This window comes from Plecotus auritus, assembly GCF_963455305.1.
Source record: "Plecotus auritus genome assembly, chromosome: 4".
NCBI classification, from domain to species: Eukaryota; Metazoa; Chordata; class Mammalia; order Chiroptera; family Vespertilionidae; genus Plecotus; species Plecotus auritus.
The window spans coordinates 14,462,212-14,480,180 of NC_137775.1; positions in this window are offsets into that span (position 1 = coordinate 14,462,212).

Below are 17,969 nucleotides of genomic sequence, written 5' to 3' on the forward strand. Positions count from 1 at the left end.
GTAATTACTGAACTGAGACTGCCCTTTTATCGAATAATGGTCATCAAAATGTTGATTAACGCCCAGCCAGTGTGGCTCAGTGGTTGAGCACCAGCCCATGAACCAGGAGGTCACGGTTTGATTCCTGGTCAGGGCACATGCCAGGGCTGCAAGCTCCATCCCCAGTGTGAGACATGCAGGAGGCAGTCGATCAATGATTTTCTGTCATCACTGATGTTTCTTTCTCTCTGTCCCTCTCCCTTCCTCTCTGGAATCAATAAAAATATATATATTTTAAAAAATTTTCATTAAAAATAATGAGAAATTACCCTAGGTTTTATCTAAGGTGTTGCGACCATTTCTGCTTCTTCCACCAAATAATAGTAATCATCATTTGAAACACCCTCTCCTGAGGGAAAGTCATTCATAAGTAAATGTATGTCATGGTTGGGGCCTGCTCTGGGTGGCCTTTCCACACTGCATTTGGCAATGGCCTTCAAGGAACAGCTGTCACATTTAGCAAATAAAACAAAGGACTCCAGGTTAAATTTGAATTGCAGGAAAGTAAAGAATACTTACTTTCACTATAATTGGATCCCCACTACAGCATAGGGTGTACTTATACTAAAAAAAAAAAATTTCTGCATATGTTTATCTGAAACCCAAATTTAACTGGCGTCTTTTATTTTTATCTGACAACCTTAACAAGGCCTCTGGCAGTGACTAAAGAAAGGCAAGAAACAGACTCCTAATGTTATGAAAGTTGTGAGCAGTCAGGGTTCTATGAAGTGTTCAGGAAGAAAAGAGAGACATGGAAAGAAAAAGAGGAAAGGGGGGTGCGGGTTATAAGAAATGATTAATGCAGATAGCACATTCCCAAGATGCAGAAGGTAAATGTAGCATTACATGAAATTCAACATTCCTTTAAGATAAAGAAGAGTAGTCAATGATGGTGAGGGCCTAGGACGGTAAGGCAACGTTGTCCTACATTTTCTAAAATATTTCATCCTGCCTACAGTAATCGTGGAAACAAAGGTTTCCTCAGACCTTTGACAGATGGGCCCTATCAGGATTCTGTTTTTCACTGTCTCTCAATGTCATGCTTACTCTTTTCATTTTTCAAACAGTGAGTTTTGTGAGACTAAAGTTCAGCTTGTAATTTACTATAAGCTCCATTTCATGTTGTTGTTTTTTTTTGTAGAATCCTATATATACCATTCTCCCAAGATTTCTTTAAATTTTCACTCTTATATGCATCTCTTTTAAACTTATCCTTACTGAACTTTATAAAATCACAGGCACACTGCCATTTTGTAAATTATGTTTCTATTAAATACGTAACACTACTTGGAAACAAACTTGCAATCAAAATTGAAATTTAATACTTAAATCATGTGTTACTTTGATTTCCATGCAGACACATATTTCTTTACCACTGCACCTGTAAATCAACATTATGGAGACATTCATCCAAGTATAAGAATAACTGAATATGTATAAACCAAATCATGTTTGTAAATATGTAGAGTGAGGTAGTAAACACCTTTAACACCAGTTAGAAATATGCCACAGATTACACTTCAGGCAGAAAACAAGCATCATATTTTTAGTAAATAGCTTCAGAATCTTGACGATATCAGTGGTCCAAGGAGAGTATGCATTCCACACTGAGAGGCAAGATAGAGTCTTTGATTACAGATATGGAGATATGCATGCAAAATACAAATGCACACACAGTCATATTTAAAATATGTTGTAAATTTGGAACCACTATCATTGTCACTGAAAGGCTCTAAAAAATCAGTGTTACATAATTGTATTTTGAGACTATCATCTAAGAACGTTGTCCTTTAATTCTTACTTATTACAAATAAAAAATGAATGGGGTTATCAGGTTAAATGTATTTTTAGTATACCTTTCAGTGACAAATAATAGCTTAGTATAATTTTCATAGCTTAGTAGCATTATCTTGGCACAGCTGACTCTACGTTCACAGGATTTTTTATGGCTAATGGGCTAAAGGTAGTCAGACCCAAGCCTTCCCCTCCCGGCTCACACTGGGGCTCCTCCCTGCCAGCCAGAGTCCTGGCCCGTCAGTCCATTCCATGATTCCTTTCACGGGGACCTGGAAACCTCTAAGTCAGTGGGATGGCTCTAGCTCACAAGGTGGGATCACTCCATTTTCCCAAAGAAACATCAAGAAAGCTTTTCATTTCATTTGAAACTATTTTGTTAGAAACCAAAAATCTTCTACAATGAAGAATATCATGATGAAATGAAGAATGTTCACTTCTCAAAATCAAAGAGCACTTTATAGGTTCGCTTGCATACAGAGAATGGTATGGAGGGATATACCCCAAGGAAGCATGAAGAGAGAGGCATGGAAGATTTTTAACTGTTTCTTAATTTATCTTTAGGTGTAGTGCGTGTTACCCTCAGCATATTTTAAATTTAATTAATTAAAAATATACGGGTAGCTCAGTTGGTTAGAGCATCTCCCTGATACACCAAAGTTGCAGGTTTAATTCCTAGTCAGGGCACATACAAGAATCAACTAATCTATAATAATAAAAGCACAATATGCTAATTAGACTGGACGTCTTTCTGGACGACCTTCCGGACAAAGCCAGGGCTGCGAGGGAAGCCCGGATCCCAGGTGCCAGAGGGAAGCCAGTGCTGGCAGCCAGGGGAAGGAAGGCCTGCTCTTTCACGAATTTCATGCATTGGACCTCTAGTGAATACATAAATAAGTAGAACAACAAATCTCTCTCTCTTTCTCTCTTTCTCTTTCTCTCTAAAAAGAAAATCAGGGAGAACCAAGCTGGTGGCGTAAGCAAACACCTGTACTCGCCGCCTCCCACAACCACATTAAAATTACAACTAAAATACAGAACAAGCATCATCCAGAACCGCTGGTTAGACACCCACGTGTGCTGCTTTTTAACCAGGAGGGAGATCGTCTCTGCAGAAGCCACCTGAAGGAGCAAGGAATCCCAGCCCCACACCAGACCCCCAGCCTGGGTCCCAGAGCTTCGGAAAGAAGTCCCTACAGGCATTAAGAACTACAGCCGTAAAAACCAGTGCAGATTGGGGCTCAGTGACACACAGGCTGCTGGAAACCAGCTGCTCCTCTTAAAAGGTCTGCACCATGAATTGAACTTACAAGCTCCAGCACCAGGGAGAGGCTCTCGGGAACACAGACACATATGAGGAGAAACTGGACTGTCTGGCATCGGGACAGGAACTCAGGGGCAGCTTTCTCCCAGGTGGAGGTGCTCACAGACACCATTGTTCCTATTCTGGGACCTTCCTGGTGGCAGGGCTGACTGGCAGCCATTTCTGTTTGCTCCACCCTGGTGATTCCCTAAGACCCCACCCCATCCAATTTATAACCCCTCCCAAGCCGTGTGCAGCAGCTTTGTCATATGAATGGCCTGTCCTTGCTCAGACTAAAACCTGTCAAACAAGCTGCAGCTGGGCCAGGGATCCCCAAACCTATCAATAAAAGGCCCAAGACCCGGCACCAGCACCAGCCTGCCTTGCTTCACAGCTGGGCCTTGTCTGGGCATTTCCAAACCCGATACAAAGAGGAGGAATCTACAGATTTCTCTTTAGTTCCTGCTGGGTGGCCCCAGGCAGTGGCTGACTTTACACCTCCCTGGAGACCCAAGAGCCAATGTACCCAGTGGTCAGTATGAGACCATACCAGATTACAACTCTTCACATCCATAAGCAACACACTTAAGGGGCAGACTCAGTGAGCCCCAAAGCCCCACTGAAGCAAGTCCTGCTCCACAGGGGTGTCTCCTGCACAGCAGCTCTCCCACTGTAGTCACAGCTGGTCCTCACAGCCAATTGGCCTGGAGGTCAATTCCTCTCAGTGACACCAACAGCCATCAAGGGTCAACTACAACAAGATTGTGCACACAGCCCACAAAGAGGGGTGCACGTAGAGCACCCAGCTCAGGTGACTGTGGAGGCTGAGCCACTGGGCCCTATAGAACACCTACTACACAAGGCCACTCTACCAATTCAAGGAGACGTAGCAGCTCTACCCAATACTTAGAAACAAACACAGGGAAGCAGCCAAAATGCAGAGACAAAGAAACATGTCACAAATGAGAGAAATGGAAGAAAGCAAACTACTGGCTATAGAGTTCAAAAACACGGTTTTAAGGTTACTCAAAAATCTTCTAGAAGCCTCCAAGGGACTTAGTGAAACTTTCAAGAACCTTAATGGGAATGCCAAAAAAAAAAAAAAAAAAAAAAAAAAAGGAAAAGGACCAATCAGAAATTAAGCATACACTGACTGAAATAAAGAATAATATATGGGGATTCAACAGTAGACTAGAGTATCCTGAGAATCAAATCAATGATTTGTAATATGAGGAAGCAATAAACACCCAGAAGAGCAAAAAGAAAAAGAATCTAAAAAGATGAAGATAGTGTAAGGAGCCTCTGGGACAGCCATGGGCAAACTACGGCCCGCGGGCCGGATCCGGCCCGTTCGGCTGTTCTATCTGGCCCGCGGAGCCGAAAGAGCGGAGGGTTCTCTTGCTCTCCCCTCCGCTCCTTTACTTTGAATTTATATTAGTTCACACAAACACTCCATCCATGCTTTTGTTCTGGCCCTCCGGTCCAGTTTAAGAACCCATTGTGGCCCTCGAGTCAAAAAGTTTGCCCACCCCTGCTCTGGGACAACTTCAAGTGTACCAACATCCAAATTATGGGGGTGCCAGAAGAGAGAGAGCAAGATATTGAAAACCTATTTGAAGAAATAATGACAGAAAACTTCCCCCACCTGGTGAAAGAAATATACTTACAAGTCCAGGTAGCGCAGAGAACCCCAAACAAGAGGAACCCAAAGAGGACCACACCAAGACACATCATAATTAAAATGTCAAGGGCTAAAGACAAAGAGAGAATCTTAAAAGCAGCAAGAAAAAAGCAGATAGTTACCTACAAGGGAGTGCCCGTATGGCTGTCATCTGACTTCTCAACAGAAACTATGCAGGCCAGAAGGGAATGGCAAGAAATATTCAAAGTGATGAATAGCAAGGACCTACAACCAAGATTACTCTACCCAGCAAAGCTATCATTTAGAATTGAGAGTCAGATAAAGAGCTTCACAGATAAGAAAAAGCTAAAGGAGTTCATCACTGCCAAACCAGTATTATATGAAATGCTGAAAGGTATTCTTTAAGAAGAGGAAGAAGAAGAAAAAGAAAAAGATAAAAAATATGAACAACAAAATGGCAACAAATACGTATCTATCAACAATTGAATCTAAAAATTAAACAAATAAGAAATCTAATGAACAGAATAAACTGATGAATAAAATAGAATCATAGGCATGGAAATGGAACAGACTAATGATTCTCAGAGGAAAGGGGAGGTGGGGAGTGGGAAGAGATTAAACAAAGATCTTACATATATTCATTACCTATGCACACAGACAATAGGGTGGCAAAGGCCTGGGGCTGGACAGGAACCTGGTGGAGGGGAGCTATAGGGGAGAAAAAGAGGGACATCTGTAATAATCTCAACAATAAAGATTTTAAATAATAATAATAATTTTAAAAATTAAAAAAATAAAATCAATAAATAAAAATAGAAAGAAAATTAAAAATAATATATGGAAATAAACACATGGCAAGATAAAAAAGGTCAGGTAATTTCACCAGTTTGTAGGTTCTCTTTGATAAGAAAACTTGAAAAAGAGTTGTGGGGCCCTGGCTTATAGGGCTCAGCTGGTTGAGCATTATCCCATGCACGAAAGGTCCCAGTTTGATTCCAGGTCAGGGCATATACCCAGGTTGCAGATTCGACCCCCAGTCAGGGTACAAACACTGATTGATGTTTCTCTCTCTTCCTCTCCCTCTAAAATATCAATAAAAACATGTTCTTTAAAGAAAGAAAGGAGTTATGAAAACTCAGTGAAAAATAAATTTCAACAAAATTACTGGTAGGACTTCTGGGGTGCCTTGCAAGGGTAGCAAGTTTGAGATGCATACCTAGGTATCACTTCATTATATTGATTATATTTCTAAATCCTAAAAATGATTTATTAAATTCAAATTTACCCCCTGATAAAATAATAATTTGATAAAAAGAGACTAAAACCACATTCTACTTAGCAAGGGAACTAGCTTAAGTTTGGTCTGTGATACAGAAACCTAGCTGAAAGAGTAGAGAACTAGGTCTGAGAACTCATTATTTCTTTAGGACAAGGAATGTTCACCAGAAAGAAAATATACCAAGGGAAGGGGGTATAGAGAAATAAATTCAGGTCAAGGATGATATGCTAGTGAGTGAGGGGGCTCATTCTAAGCATGTCATGACACTCTCTGTCACCGCTCCCATGAAGTTCCACCTGACCAGTGAGGTAAAGGGGCTAGTATAGACAAATAAGGAAAAACTAAATGAGCTAGGACACATTTTCTGAAGTTTTGCCAGCAACCAGAGACAGAATTCTCTGTCCAGAAAACAAAGCAAAGCACTTTCCACTGGTACAGAAGCCAGAGATGATAATTGCTCAGAAATCCACCCAAATTATCATTGTAAAGTAGACAGTCTTCTACACAGTGTGGTCTGAAAGATATTGGACAAATACATATACTGCTATAATCCCCACCTCCAACTGAGGCATGATCAAGAAAAGTTGATAAGGCACTGCCTACAATCCAGCAATTCTGCTCATAGGCATACTCCCTAACACATCTCCTTGGAAATGTTCACTAGAAGATATTCATAAGAATGTTAATAGTTGCAATATTTGCACCAGAAAACATTGGAAACAATAGACCTTATATATATACTAGAGGCCCAGTGCACAAAAATGTGTGCACTCGGGGGTCCCTCAGCCCAGCCTGCACCCTCTTGCAGTCCAGGAGCCCTCGGGGGATGTCCAACTGATGGCTTAGGCCCACTCTTAAGCCATCAGTTAGACATCCTTAGCGCTGCCACAGAGGCGGGAGAGTCTCCCACCACCACCGCTGTGCTCGCCAGCTGTCAACCTGGCTTGTGGCCGAGCGACACTCCCCCTGTGGGAGCACACTGACCACCAGGGGGCAGCTCCTGAATTGAGTGTCTGCCCCCTGGTGGTCTTGCGCGTCATAGCGAAGTTATTCCACCATTCAGTCAATTTGCATATTACCCTTTTATTATATATGATATATATACATATATATAATTTCATAATAAAACATTTTATAACATTAAAAATGAATTTAAAATAAGACAAAATAAAGATTCTCCTAGAATATTACTAGGAAGGACAAGCAAGGAACAGGTCTGAAGGTCCAGATGAAGGGGTATTTATGTGATTTTTCCATAGGCCAAGAAGAAAACTATGGGATAGACTATGAATGCATTGTATCCAAAACTCTCCTTGCTGTGACTTCCAGAGCCTCCATTTCTCCTTCTTTGAGCACATCTCATAGCATCTTTCTTCTCACACTGATCTTCTTTTGGTTCCTCCAAAAATTCCCCGTTGATTACTTAGGATATGTGCACTCTCAGTTCCTTCCTCTCACTGGAAATTCTCTTTCCTCAATCTCCCTGAAGTTTATCTTTATTAGCTTGTGTGTCACCTCTAGCTTGTGAAGTCTTCTCTAACAACCAAAATAAAAAATAGTAATCAGCCATCCTACTATCCTGTTTTATTTTCTTTGAGCTTGTGTTTTATGTATTTATCACGCACACACACACATACACACACTCACATACACACACTACTGGAATTTAAGCTCTAAAGATATATGGACACCATCCCTTTCACCACTGTATTTCCAGGCTCCGGAATATCACCTGCACAGAGAATGGTTTGGAGGGATATACCCCAAGGAAGTATGAAGAGAGAGGCATAGAAGGTTTTTAACTGTTTCTTAATTTATCTTTGGGTGTTTTGCTTGTTATGCTCAGCATATTTTAAATTTAATTAATTAAGAAAAATATACTTCTAGCTCAGTTTGGTTAGAGCATTCACAAAATAATTTTTGAATATTTTTAAGTAAATTCACTCAAGGTGGGAATGAGGAATCTGCATTTTCCAAATTTCTCCCCAAGTGATTCTAATAATCAGGGCATTTAGAAAAGAGTGACTAAACATATTTCATGTTTTATTACCTGACTCTCTGATTTATAGAAAAGTTTCTCTGTTGGAATTCACAGTGGCCCTTCAGGTAAATGAAATCCCCTGAAATTGCCAGTACTGCCTGGCATCCTTTTAATTCCAGCAACAGAGATCATTGTAGTTAGTATAAGGAGGCAGGTCTCAAGACCACATATCATTTCTATTGTTACCTGTGAAATAAATATTTATTGGGGATGGAACCATCACTCATGTATTTACTTCCTTCTTATACTTTAATAAAGTTCTGACTTGAATTGAAATAAGGTTATTTCTATCTGCTGCATACTTTCAAGTTCATTTTAATTACCTAGACTTCTTGGATGTATTATTTTCATTTCACCTTATATATTTGAAAAATGAAGATCTATCTGTATGCAATGCAATAAAGTATATCAGTGTACTATGCTCCGTAATACTATATTATAATTTTCAGCATGTTTATTCTTATCAAGTTTGAAATATCACATATATCATCTATCACTTCACTGCATTCTTGTTTGCAGTCAAAGCATTAGTATGGCTTGCCAGGCTTCTGTTTAAATGCTTCTTGTATTATCAAATTGTTATATATATAAATAAACAGGCAAAACACAAAATTTAAAAACTGCCACTCTCTTTGAGACTAGAACCTTGAGAAGGTTAAAAGATTAGGGTGTTTAGTTTTCTGGATAATCTGTTAATAATATTGAGGGCAATATAAACATTAGTAATAGATATGATTTATATAATACCTGTAACTGCTATGAGATAGTCATTAAGCAATACATGTTTAATAACTTAAGCTTAACAATTCTCTAAGATAGGCATTGCTGTTTTTCCCATTTTACAAGTAAGTACACTGATATACAAATGGATTGAGTAATTTGTCCTGGGTCACAAGTCTAGGAATGAAAGAGCTGGATTCAAATCCAAGTGTTATATATCCAGAGTCTATTCTTACAACCACTGGGCTATTTATAGCTAATTGTTACCTGTAACATGGGTCATTCACAAATATTTTTCTTTGAAATTGTAGTAATCAAATAAAAATATTTGATTTTAAATAAAGATATTGTTCTTAAATATGGACAAACACTTAAAGAACAATTATCTTTATCTTTACACACATAAACATTTCACATTTTCTAATTGTTTCTCTAATTATTAAGGGCAATCTATGTTTATTTATCAGAGCCTCTGTTAGATAAACATGATTGTTGTCACAGCAGGGTTTAATATTCAAAAATGGTTACATCTTGTCCTAGCCAGTTTGGCTCAGTGGATAGAGCATTGGCCCATGGACTGAAGGGTCCCAGGTTCAATTCTGGTCAATGTACCTTGGTTGCAGGTTCAATCCCCGGCCCCAGGTTGGGGTGCATGTGGGAGGCAATCAATTGATGTGTCTTTCTCACAGCTATGTTTCTCTGTGTGTCTCTCTCCCTTCCTTCCACTCTCTCTAAAAATAAATGGAAAAATATCCTTGGCTAAGGATTAATAGGAAAAAAGGGGGGGAGGGCTACATCTTGAAAGGTACAATGCAGGAAGAGGAAGTTTAACAATACTTAAGGGATTTGCTTTCTGTTGTGTGATTAGAAAATTGCCATCACCTGTGAAGTATGACTCATATCTGAGCACTCCAGCACTTTATCTCTTTCAAAAGTAATCTTTTTAGCAAAACTGAACTAAAATATACAACTATTTGAAACATAGCATATGTGTGTTTTTTTCCATTTCAACTCATTTGATCTCTGGCCTTGGATGTGGGGATAATGGTGGTTATTTTTAAGTAGGAGATAAGAGAATAAAGTAGAAAAACAAGTGTTCTGCAAGGAAATTCTGCAAGGAAATGGTCTTCATTTTAGTGGCAAGAAATGAAAGAGAGTGGTATAGTGCTGGGAAAGCATCCTATTCACAGTACTTTACCTCTGAGAGCTGACCACTCTTTCCTCACTATAATCTTACCTCTACTGCATATTAGTCACATCATCTCTACACTGCACACCATCTGTAGGTCGTAACTGGAAAAACTTTATTCTTGCAGATTATTTCTTCAATCCTCATTTCAGTAGAAATAGGAAAAAGTAATGAATAAATGTAGAAAACTTTAGTTTTTATGATGACCCAACCCTTCTACTTCTGATCGTCTGAGGCACTTATCGCCGTCCAAGAGAAGTGATTGCAGTGACATTTGTCTTCTCTTGTCTGATTCCTCCCACAGAAATGTGTTACTTGAGGAATCATCTTTAATGCATTTTTGTTTCATTTTAAATGTCCATCAGAATGTTTTGTATATTAGAAGTACAAAATAAGTGAATAAAGTCATCATGAAAAGAATGAATAAAAATTGTTTTAAATTGCACTCTATAACATTGTGATTTTAAAAGCACAAAAAATTTCTGATGCATTTCTCTAGCTTTCCTTTTTTGTGTGAAATTTTATCTTTCTGTGACATTTCTACCTTTGGCAGAATCTTTATTCCCTATTTCAATTATCTCTTAAACTCAAAATCAACCTATTTTTACTATTAACAAAATTTACTGGAAATTATCATATATATTCATCCCTTCCTATGTTATAAAAGATCAATCTATACTAATAAAAGGGTAATATGCTAATTAGACTGGGTTGACTGGACATCTTCCAGATGTCCAACTTCCTTCCAGAAAAAGCCACAGTGGTGGGGGCTGAGGCAGAGGCGGTTAGGGGCAATCAGGCCAGCAGGGAAGCAAGCAGTTAGGAGGTGATCAGGCTGTCAGGGGAGGGCAGTTAGGGTGATCAAGCTGTCAGGGGAGGGCAGTTGGGAGCGATCAGGCCAGCAGGAGAGGGCAGTTAGGGGCGATCAGGCCAGCAGGGGAGTGGTTAGGGGGCGATCAGACCAGCAGGCAGAGGCAATTAGGGGCTATCAGGCAGATAGGCAGAGGTGGTTAGGAGCAATCAGGCAGGCAGGCAGGCAGGCAGGCGAGCGGTTAGGAGCCAGCAGTCCCAGATTGTGAGAGGGATGTCCGACAGCTGGGATTGGGCCTAAACCAGCAGTCACACATTCCCTGAAGGGTCCCAGATTGGAGAGGGTGCAGACCTGGCTGAGGGATATGGCCCCTGTGCACGAATTTCATGCACCGGGCCTCTAGTAAAGGATAAAAAACAAAAAAATTAATAAAAATTTAAAAGGAAAGGCAAACAAGGCACCATAGTACATCAAACAAAACTGCATTTAAATCCTATACAGCAGCCCAGCTGGCATGGCTCAGTGGTTGAGCACTGATCTATGAACCAGGAGGTCATGGTTCGATTCCAGTGAGGGCTGCCTGGGCTTGATCCTCAGCGTGGGGCATGCAGAAGGCAGCCAATTAATGATTATCTCTTATCATTGATGTTTCTCTCTCCTTCTCTCTCTAAAATCAATAAATATATATATATTTTTTAAATGTTTAAATAAATAAATCCTGTACAGCTACTTATAAAATGAGTGCTTGGGGCATATTAATTAATTTTCTAATTCTTGGTTTCCAAATTTAAGAAAAAAAGAAAATATGTATTTCATAGGGTCATTTTAAGCGTTAACTAAAACATCATATATGATCAGTATGGTGCTTGCCCCATTGCAAGTATTCATGTACTGGTGTTCATTACCATTATTAGTTTTTATTATTATGTTATTAATTATAACAAAAATTATCAATACCTATTGGTAATAAAGTAAGTTGATCAACATATTGGCATGATATTGATAACATAATTATCAATAATAATAGAATTATCAAGAGCAACACTAAATTTATAATATAACTGAGAGGGAAAATCAAAAGTTGGGGGAACCCATCTTGAAATGTAGGTAACCAACCACCTCTGAGTGGTGGGAAAGAAGACTTTTGCTGGCTGGCCATTCAATATGAAACAACAGGAAGTGACTGTGTTTCCATCCAAACAGATTACAATGTAAATATTATAAAAATCTGGCTTAGATAACATTTACAGAAAGAAATTGAATACATACAAAATGTAATAGGTGATTTTAAAAAATCTTGATCTTTAATGTAGAATTTTTGTTTAAGAGCTTCAGTTTTGGGGAAAGACCACATAGATTGCATGCAGAGTTCATTGCTACTGTTAGAGGGCAACTAACAATCTAAGTAGCAGTTTGTGAGAACATGTTTTAAAGTGGGCAATGTTTCTCATAAAAGCGTTTTTTCAAAAAAAAAACAAACAACATATGAGGATTATTTATTACCACTAGTTTTTCTGAAGAATAAAGCATTAAGTTATCACCTAAGGTTTTGTTTGTTTAGGAGAGTTCTGGGGATCTGAAACAAAAATATTGTTCTGCTGTAAAGACTGGGCCCTATGAAGCCTGAGTCTTTTTCACCACTTGTGCTAATTTTTGAGTTTCCCGTAAAAATAAAATATGTGCCACAAATGGAAAAAAACAAAGATTATAATTTCAACTCTGAGCCATGTGTGGTGAAAAATAAACAAAAGTTGTTGTCAGTGAAAACTTAGCTTGTTGCAATGTTTCTTATTTTCCTCTGCCCTGGTTCACACTTTCACTTCTGTTCCTATACTTTTGTTTATCGGTGGCTTGCTGTCAAAACAGTACCTTGCAAACCAAGGCAAGAAATAAGAGATCATTCGCTTTACCAGACTCCCGTGTCCCCTTTACCTTCCCTACCCTTCAATCTTCTAAAGATCTAATCAGAATGAATTCAATTAAATGACCTCTTGAGTATTTTTTATAATTATAATAATTTTATTTTCATGGATCTATAGTTAAAATACCACTGGGAGTACAACTTTGTGGCCATACCTTGAGATTAGATTGATATGCAAGGACTAGAGGCAAAGGGAAAGAGCTGTCTTTTTCAAATGACAGATTGCAGATGCTTCAAAAAGATGCTTATTTCCAAGAGGCAGCCTTCTATGTGCAAAATCATTATCAGCCCTGAATTCAATTTACTGCAAGTTGAAATACAAGGACAGTTTGGTATTCTCATAAGCACCTGGCTTAAAAACTGACAAACTTTTATTTGAAGAGATTTCTTTTTCTTGAAAGCAATAGAAAGTTTCTAAAGAAATACAATGATGCAGCAGTTATTTGGGGCAATATTCTATGCAAGCAGAATTATGGTTATAAATTTTAATACGTGGTGATAAAGTAAATATTGAGACTCAGAAGGAAAGTAAATGACACCTTACAAATCATAACATGTATAGAGCAGATTGTGGAAATTATAGTAGTTGGAGAAAAATGTCTGAATCCCCATGACTAGTTGTGGCTGGTCTCAGGCCACTGGCTGAGTCTCAGTGCTAAAACATGTAGATAATTGATTACTGGATTACTGCACATAAGATCACAGCTCACTTACATGCTGCCCAGGCCTCATATCAGTATATAGTTTATCTCATATCAGTATATAGTTTATCTGCATAGAAGAATTTTCATAAATAAAGGCAATAACCACAGGCTAAGAATTAGAAGCTTGACTAAGAGATAAGATGTGTGAAGGTCAGAAGAAGTTTCAGATCAATAAAGAAAAAAAAACTATAAAGAGAAGAAAATTTTAAAATTGACAATAAAAAAGAGGAATAAAATAAATGTTTCTTTCCTAAAAGTGAAAGGATTTTGCGTGTAATCCCTGCTTTTCTCTGAGAAGGAAAGGTAACTCCACAGAGCTCTGACTGTTGATAATTACAGAGTAACTTTCTGATTTCTGCAAAGTGGGAAAGAGATCGAAGTTCATCAAAAGCATTAGCAAAAGCAATTGCTTGCTGTGTCACGATTCAGAAGCTCTCGCCTTCTTCTTTCCCTCTCAGCAAGTCTCAGCAAGGAAGTGAGTCCCCAGGACCAACAAACACGTGGTGGCACCTGGCAGAAAGAGGGAAAATGAGAGGAGACCGCCTGCTTTCTATCAGCAATCATGTTAATATTAACCTTTTTCTTTAACCGAACCTGTTAATTTAATACTTTTCCAGTAAAGTTTACAAGGAATGTTCATGAGAAAAGACACTAATTTGTTTAGGGTAAAACCATTTTCTCAGCTATAAAATACACTAAATAGCCCTGCCAGCGTGGCTCACTGGTTGAGCGTCGACCTATAAACCTGGAGGTCACAGTTCGATTCCTGGTCAGGACACATGCCCAGGGTTGCAGGTTTGATCCCCAATAGGGGATGTTCAGGAGGCAGCTGATCAATGGTTCTCTCTCATCACTGATATTTCTATCTCTCTCTCCCTCTCCCTTCCTCTCTGAAATCAATAAAAATATATTTTTAAAAATACACTAAAGAAATGAAGATATTTATAAAATTTTATCCAGGGTATCTTGAGTCAGCAAGAGGGACTTTGAAGGAATATGTATAAATCATTTTAATTTGTCATTATAAATATTTTTATATCAAGCCAGAGAAGTTTTTCCCAAAAGGTTTTGAAAAACTTTTTTCAAATTCGTATACTATGGTGTTTAATCCACAAGGTGTTCTGCCCCCAAATTGGTTCTGTGGCAGAATTACTATGATTTGGATAAAAAGCAATCATTCAGTGTGACTTGAGTAGGGAGGCTGTGTTTGTGTGTACTAGGATATGTGAAAAATTGTGGCAAATGAAAAATCTGTTAAGAAAAGATGAGGCTACCCTGTATATCACATTTATGATGATGGAATTCACCCCATGAATAGTTAGGAGCCAATAAAGGAGCTGCATTAGTCATTTTCATGCTCTAGCTGTGTGTTAGGACAATTGTCCTGGCAACATGTTTGACGGCTACTAGCATTATAGCAACTGAGCTCAGTTACTAACTTTCGAGAACAGGAATAAACAGATAGATTGACAGGTAGTTAAAGAAGGTAAAAGGGAGATATTGCTGAACATCATGTCCAGTTCTCAGTATAGTCAAGATCATCTGGTCTATGAAGAAGGTCTGGGGCAGAATTCCAGCTAGCTGAGGCTTTTTCAAGAGGTTACTGAGTTTATATTATGTTTAAGCTTTGCTCCTTGATTTGAAATGAAGATTAAAAACTGAAAAGCAATTTTCTTTAGTTGATCATTTTTGAGAAAAGAAAAACCTGCTTATAATAAAAAATTATCAGGCATACTTTTCTTGACATCATGTTCAACATTAGGCAGATAAATTCTTAAGTTTTTCATGCCAAATCTTTTCCTCATCTTCATTGCTATATGAAAATATCTTTGTGTATTTGTTGATTAGCTTTATTCTTGTTTAAAAGTTCACTTGATTGAATTTAGTGAACAGTTTATATTGATTTTACCTAAAATAGTGTTTACTCAACACTTCATCTTACTTCTCTTTATAATCTTGGTTTATTTATGCACCGAAGTGATTTAGTTACCTTAATAGTAAGAAAATCAGATCTTAATTATCCACTATGAGAAGAGAAATAAGATGGGTCATTGACACTCAAAAATAAAATTAAAAATCATATTATTTTGAATATACTTCCTCCAATATGAGTTGTTTTCTGGCTGAGCTGCTGAGAAAAAGACATGTGTAAATTTTACTCTCCTTGTCCCCAAATTTAATATAAGCAAGTCACCTAAAATGTAAGATAACTGTAGAAGCCATATGTCTGATAATCAGTCCAAGACTAGGAAAGAATATACAATGCCTTTGAAATGGTTTGGGTTGCAACATCTTGATTCGCCCTATTTACAGTGAGAAATTATCCATTTTGCTCTCACATTTGAGAACTGCAGGAGAAGAGTAGTGAAATGATGTAAATTGATCTTCACTTAACCTATCCATGGAGCAAGCTGCTTTGATTTGAAATATTCATTGAATGTGTGTGCAATAACTATGGCTAGCTCAAACGTATTCCAGGGGATACAACTACTTATTATGTTCATGGAGTTCTGCCAATCTACTCTGTTTGGAAAGTAGGTCATAATTAAAAAGGAATCACTCCATTTCACTGGCATTTCTGCTTAAGCCGAAGAGTCAGAATTAAGCAAAATCATGTTAAGAGGCACTTCTGTAACAGCAGGAGCGATTCGTCTTCCTTTTAAACTAGGCTGTTAGTTTACTCTTCAGTATTGCTTTCTCCATGACTGTTTTTTTTTTTTTTTTTACTAACCAAAAAGATGATATAAGACAAATGGATTCACAGGGTTCCATGCCTTATTTTAGGCATGGGTGTTACTTATGCCCATTTTCAGGCACTTTTTTATTAAGGGCTTTCCCTTGTAAAAGTTCATCAATATCTCTTTAACTGAATTGGCATTAATTGTGAAAGATATTTATCTACTGAGAGTAGGGGAGTAAGGCATTTACATTTCTTGGGAATTAGTCTGAGAAAAATCAAAACAATATTTAAGGTGTAAAGTTCTTTGACTAAGTCAGCTCTTGAAAACATCTAAATAATGGACAAAAGACTTGGTTAGATTTTATAAGTATATAAGCAAAATATATATAAGATTAACTTTTCTACACCACCCTCCCAATCAAGATTAACTTGTAACCCAAGTAATAGCTGTGCAATGCATCCTGAATCTATGAAAAACATTGTGAAAGTTTCCTATCTTAATTTCAGGAAATTTATTCACTAAGAGAATATGATTCTTTTCATTGTGTAAGCAAAATCCTGTCTACATTACCAGTCAACGACCAAGACGGAGAGTCAGGGATTAAATATCCCTTCCCACCCATGAATGGTTTTCAGACAGCACAGGACTGACTCCTTGAGAGAAGAAAAACAATCTGAGCCATAAAATTGCACCACCTTATAGCTAGTGATGAAGGCAATGTCCAGGCTGAAGCTGGAGTGGCTGAAATGCAAGAGAGCCCAATAGTTTATCTACATTAAAAAGTCAGAAACTAAGAATGTATGGTTCAGTACTGAGTTAGTTTCTCCATTAATAACAGCTCCTTGGGGGGCCTTTACTAAGGCTGTCAGAATTAGTGATAAAGAGCAGTTCGCCAGCCTCTGGGGGCTCACTAGTTGCAACATAAGGCTCACAATTACTATCCACTTTCACACACGTCAGACCTTCACAAGAGGGACATGCAGCCCGAGCCGATTTGGTCAGTAGATAGAGTGTCGGCTTGTGAATTAAAGGGTCCCAGGTTCGATTCCAGTCAAGGACACATGCCCAGGTTTCAGGCTCGATCTCCAGTAGGGGACTTGCAGGAGACAATCAATCAATGGTTCTCTCTCATCATCGATGTTTCTATCGCTCTCTCCCTCTCCCTTCCTCTCAATAATCAATAAAAATATATTTTTAAAAAAGCAAAACAAGAGGAATTGGGTTAAAGGAAGACTATACCCTATTCCTAGAGGAAATGGGGATTGTTCCACCCCATCTCTTGACTGAAATGAAGTGCCCCACTGAGGTAACAGAAACGTCAGTGTACTCTTCCTATGTCTGGCAGTTCCTGAACTTAGTGAACCAGCTGAAGTTCTGTGGGCACACAAGAGTCAGGGAAGTGACCCTGAAATCTACACTCTCCCTTCTAGTCCTCTGCTGTTTGAAATACTAGCCAGAGGAACTACCCTCCCCACATTCACTATTACTACCGAGCAGCATGGGTAATATAGGCTCTAAAATCCTGTCAGGATCACCAGAATGTTGAACAAGATGGGAAGCTGGGAAAGTGTCCTGCAGGTCTTTCTGTTAAAGGGGTGTTACCTTGCTGTCACATTTGGGGTGGGTATATCAGATTCCAGTCTTGTAGTGGCCCGAGGATGGTTCTTTCGATTTAGATAAATTAACGTATTTTCTGGGGCTCGTGGGCCTCATCCTAAGTAAGTAAATTACTGGTATTTATGAGATGGATATCATTCTAAGACAAAAAATCAAAATGATTTGGATAGTCAGAAGAAAAGATTGAAAAAATGGAAGAGAAGACATGAGAACTCAAGGCTCTTTGCC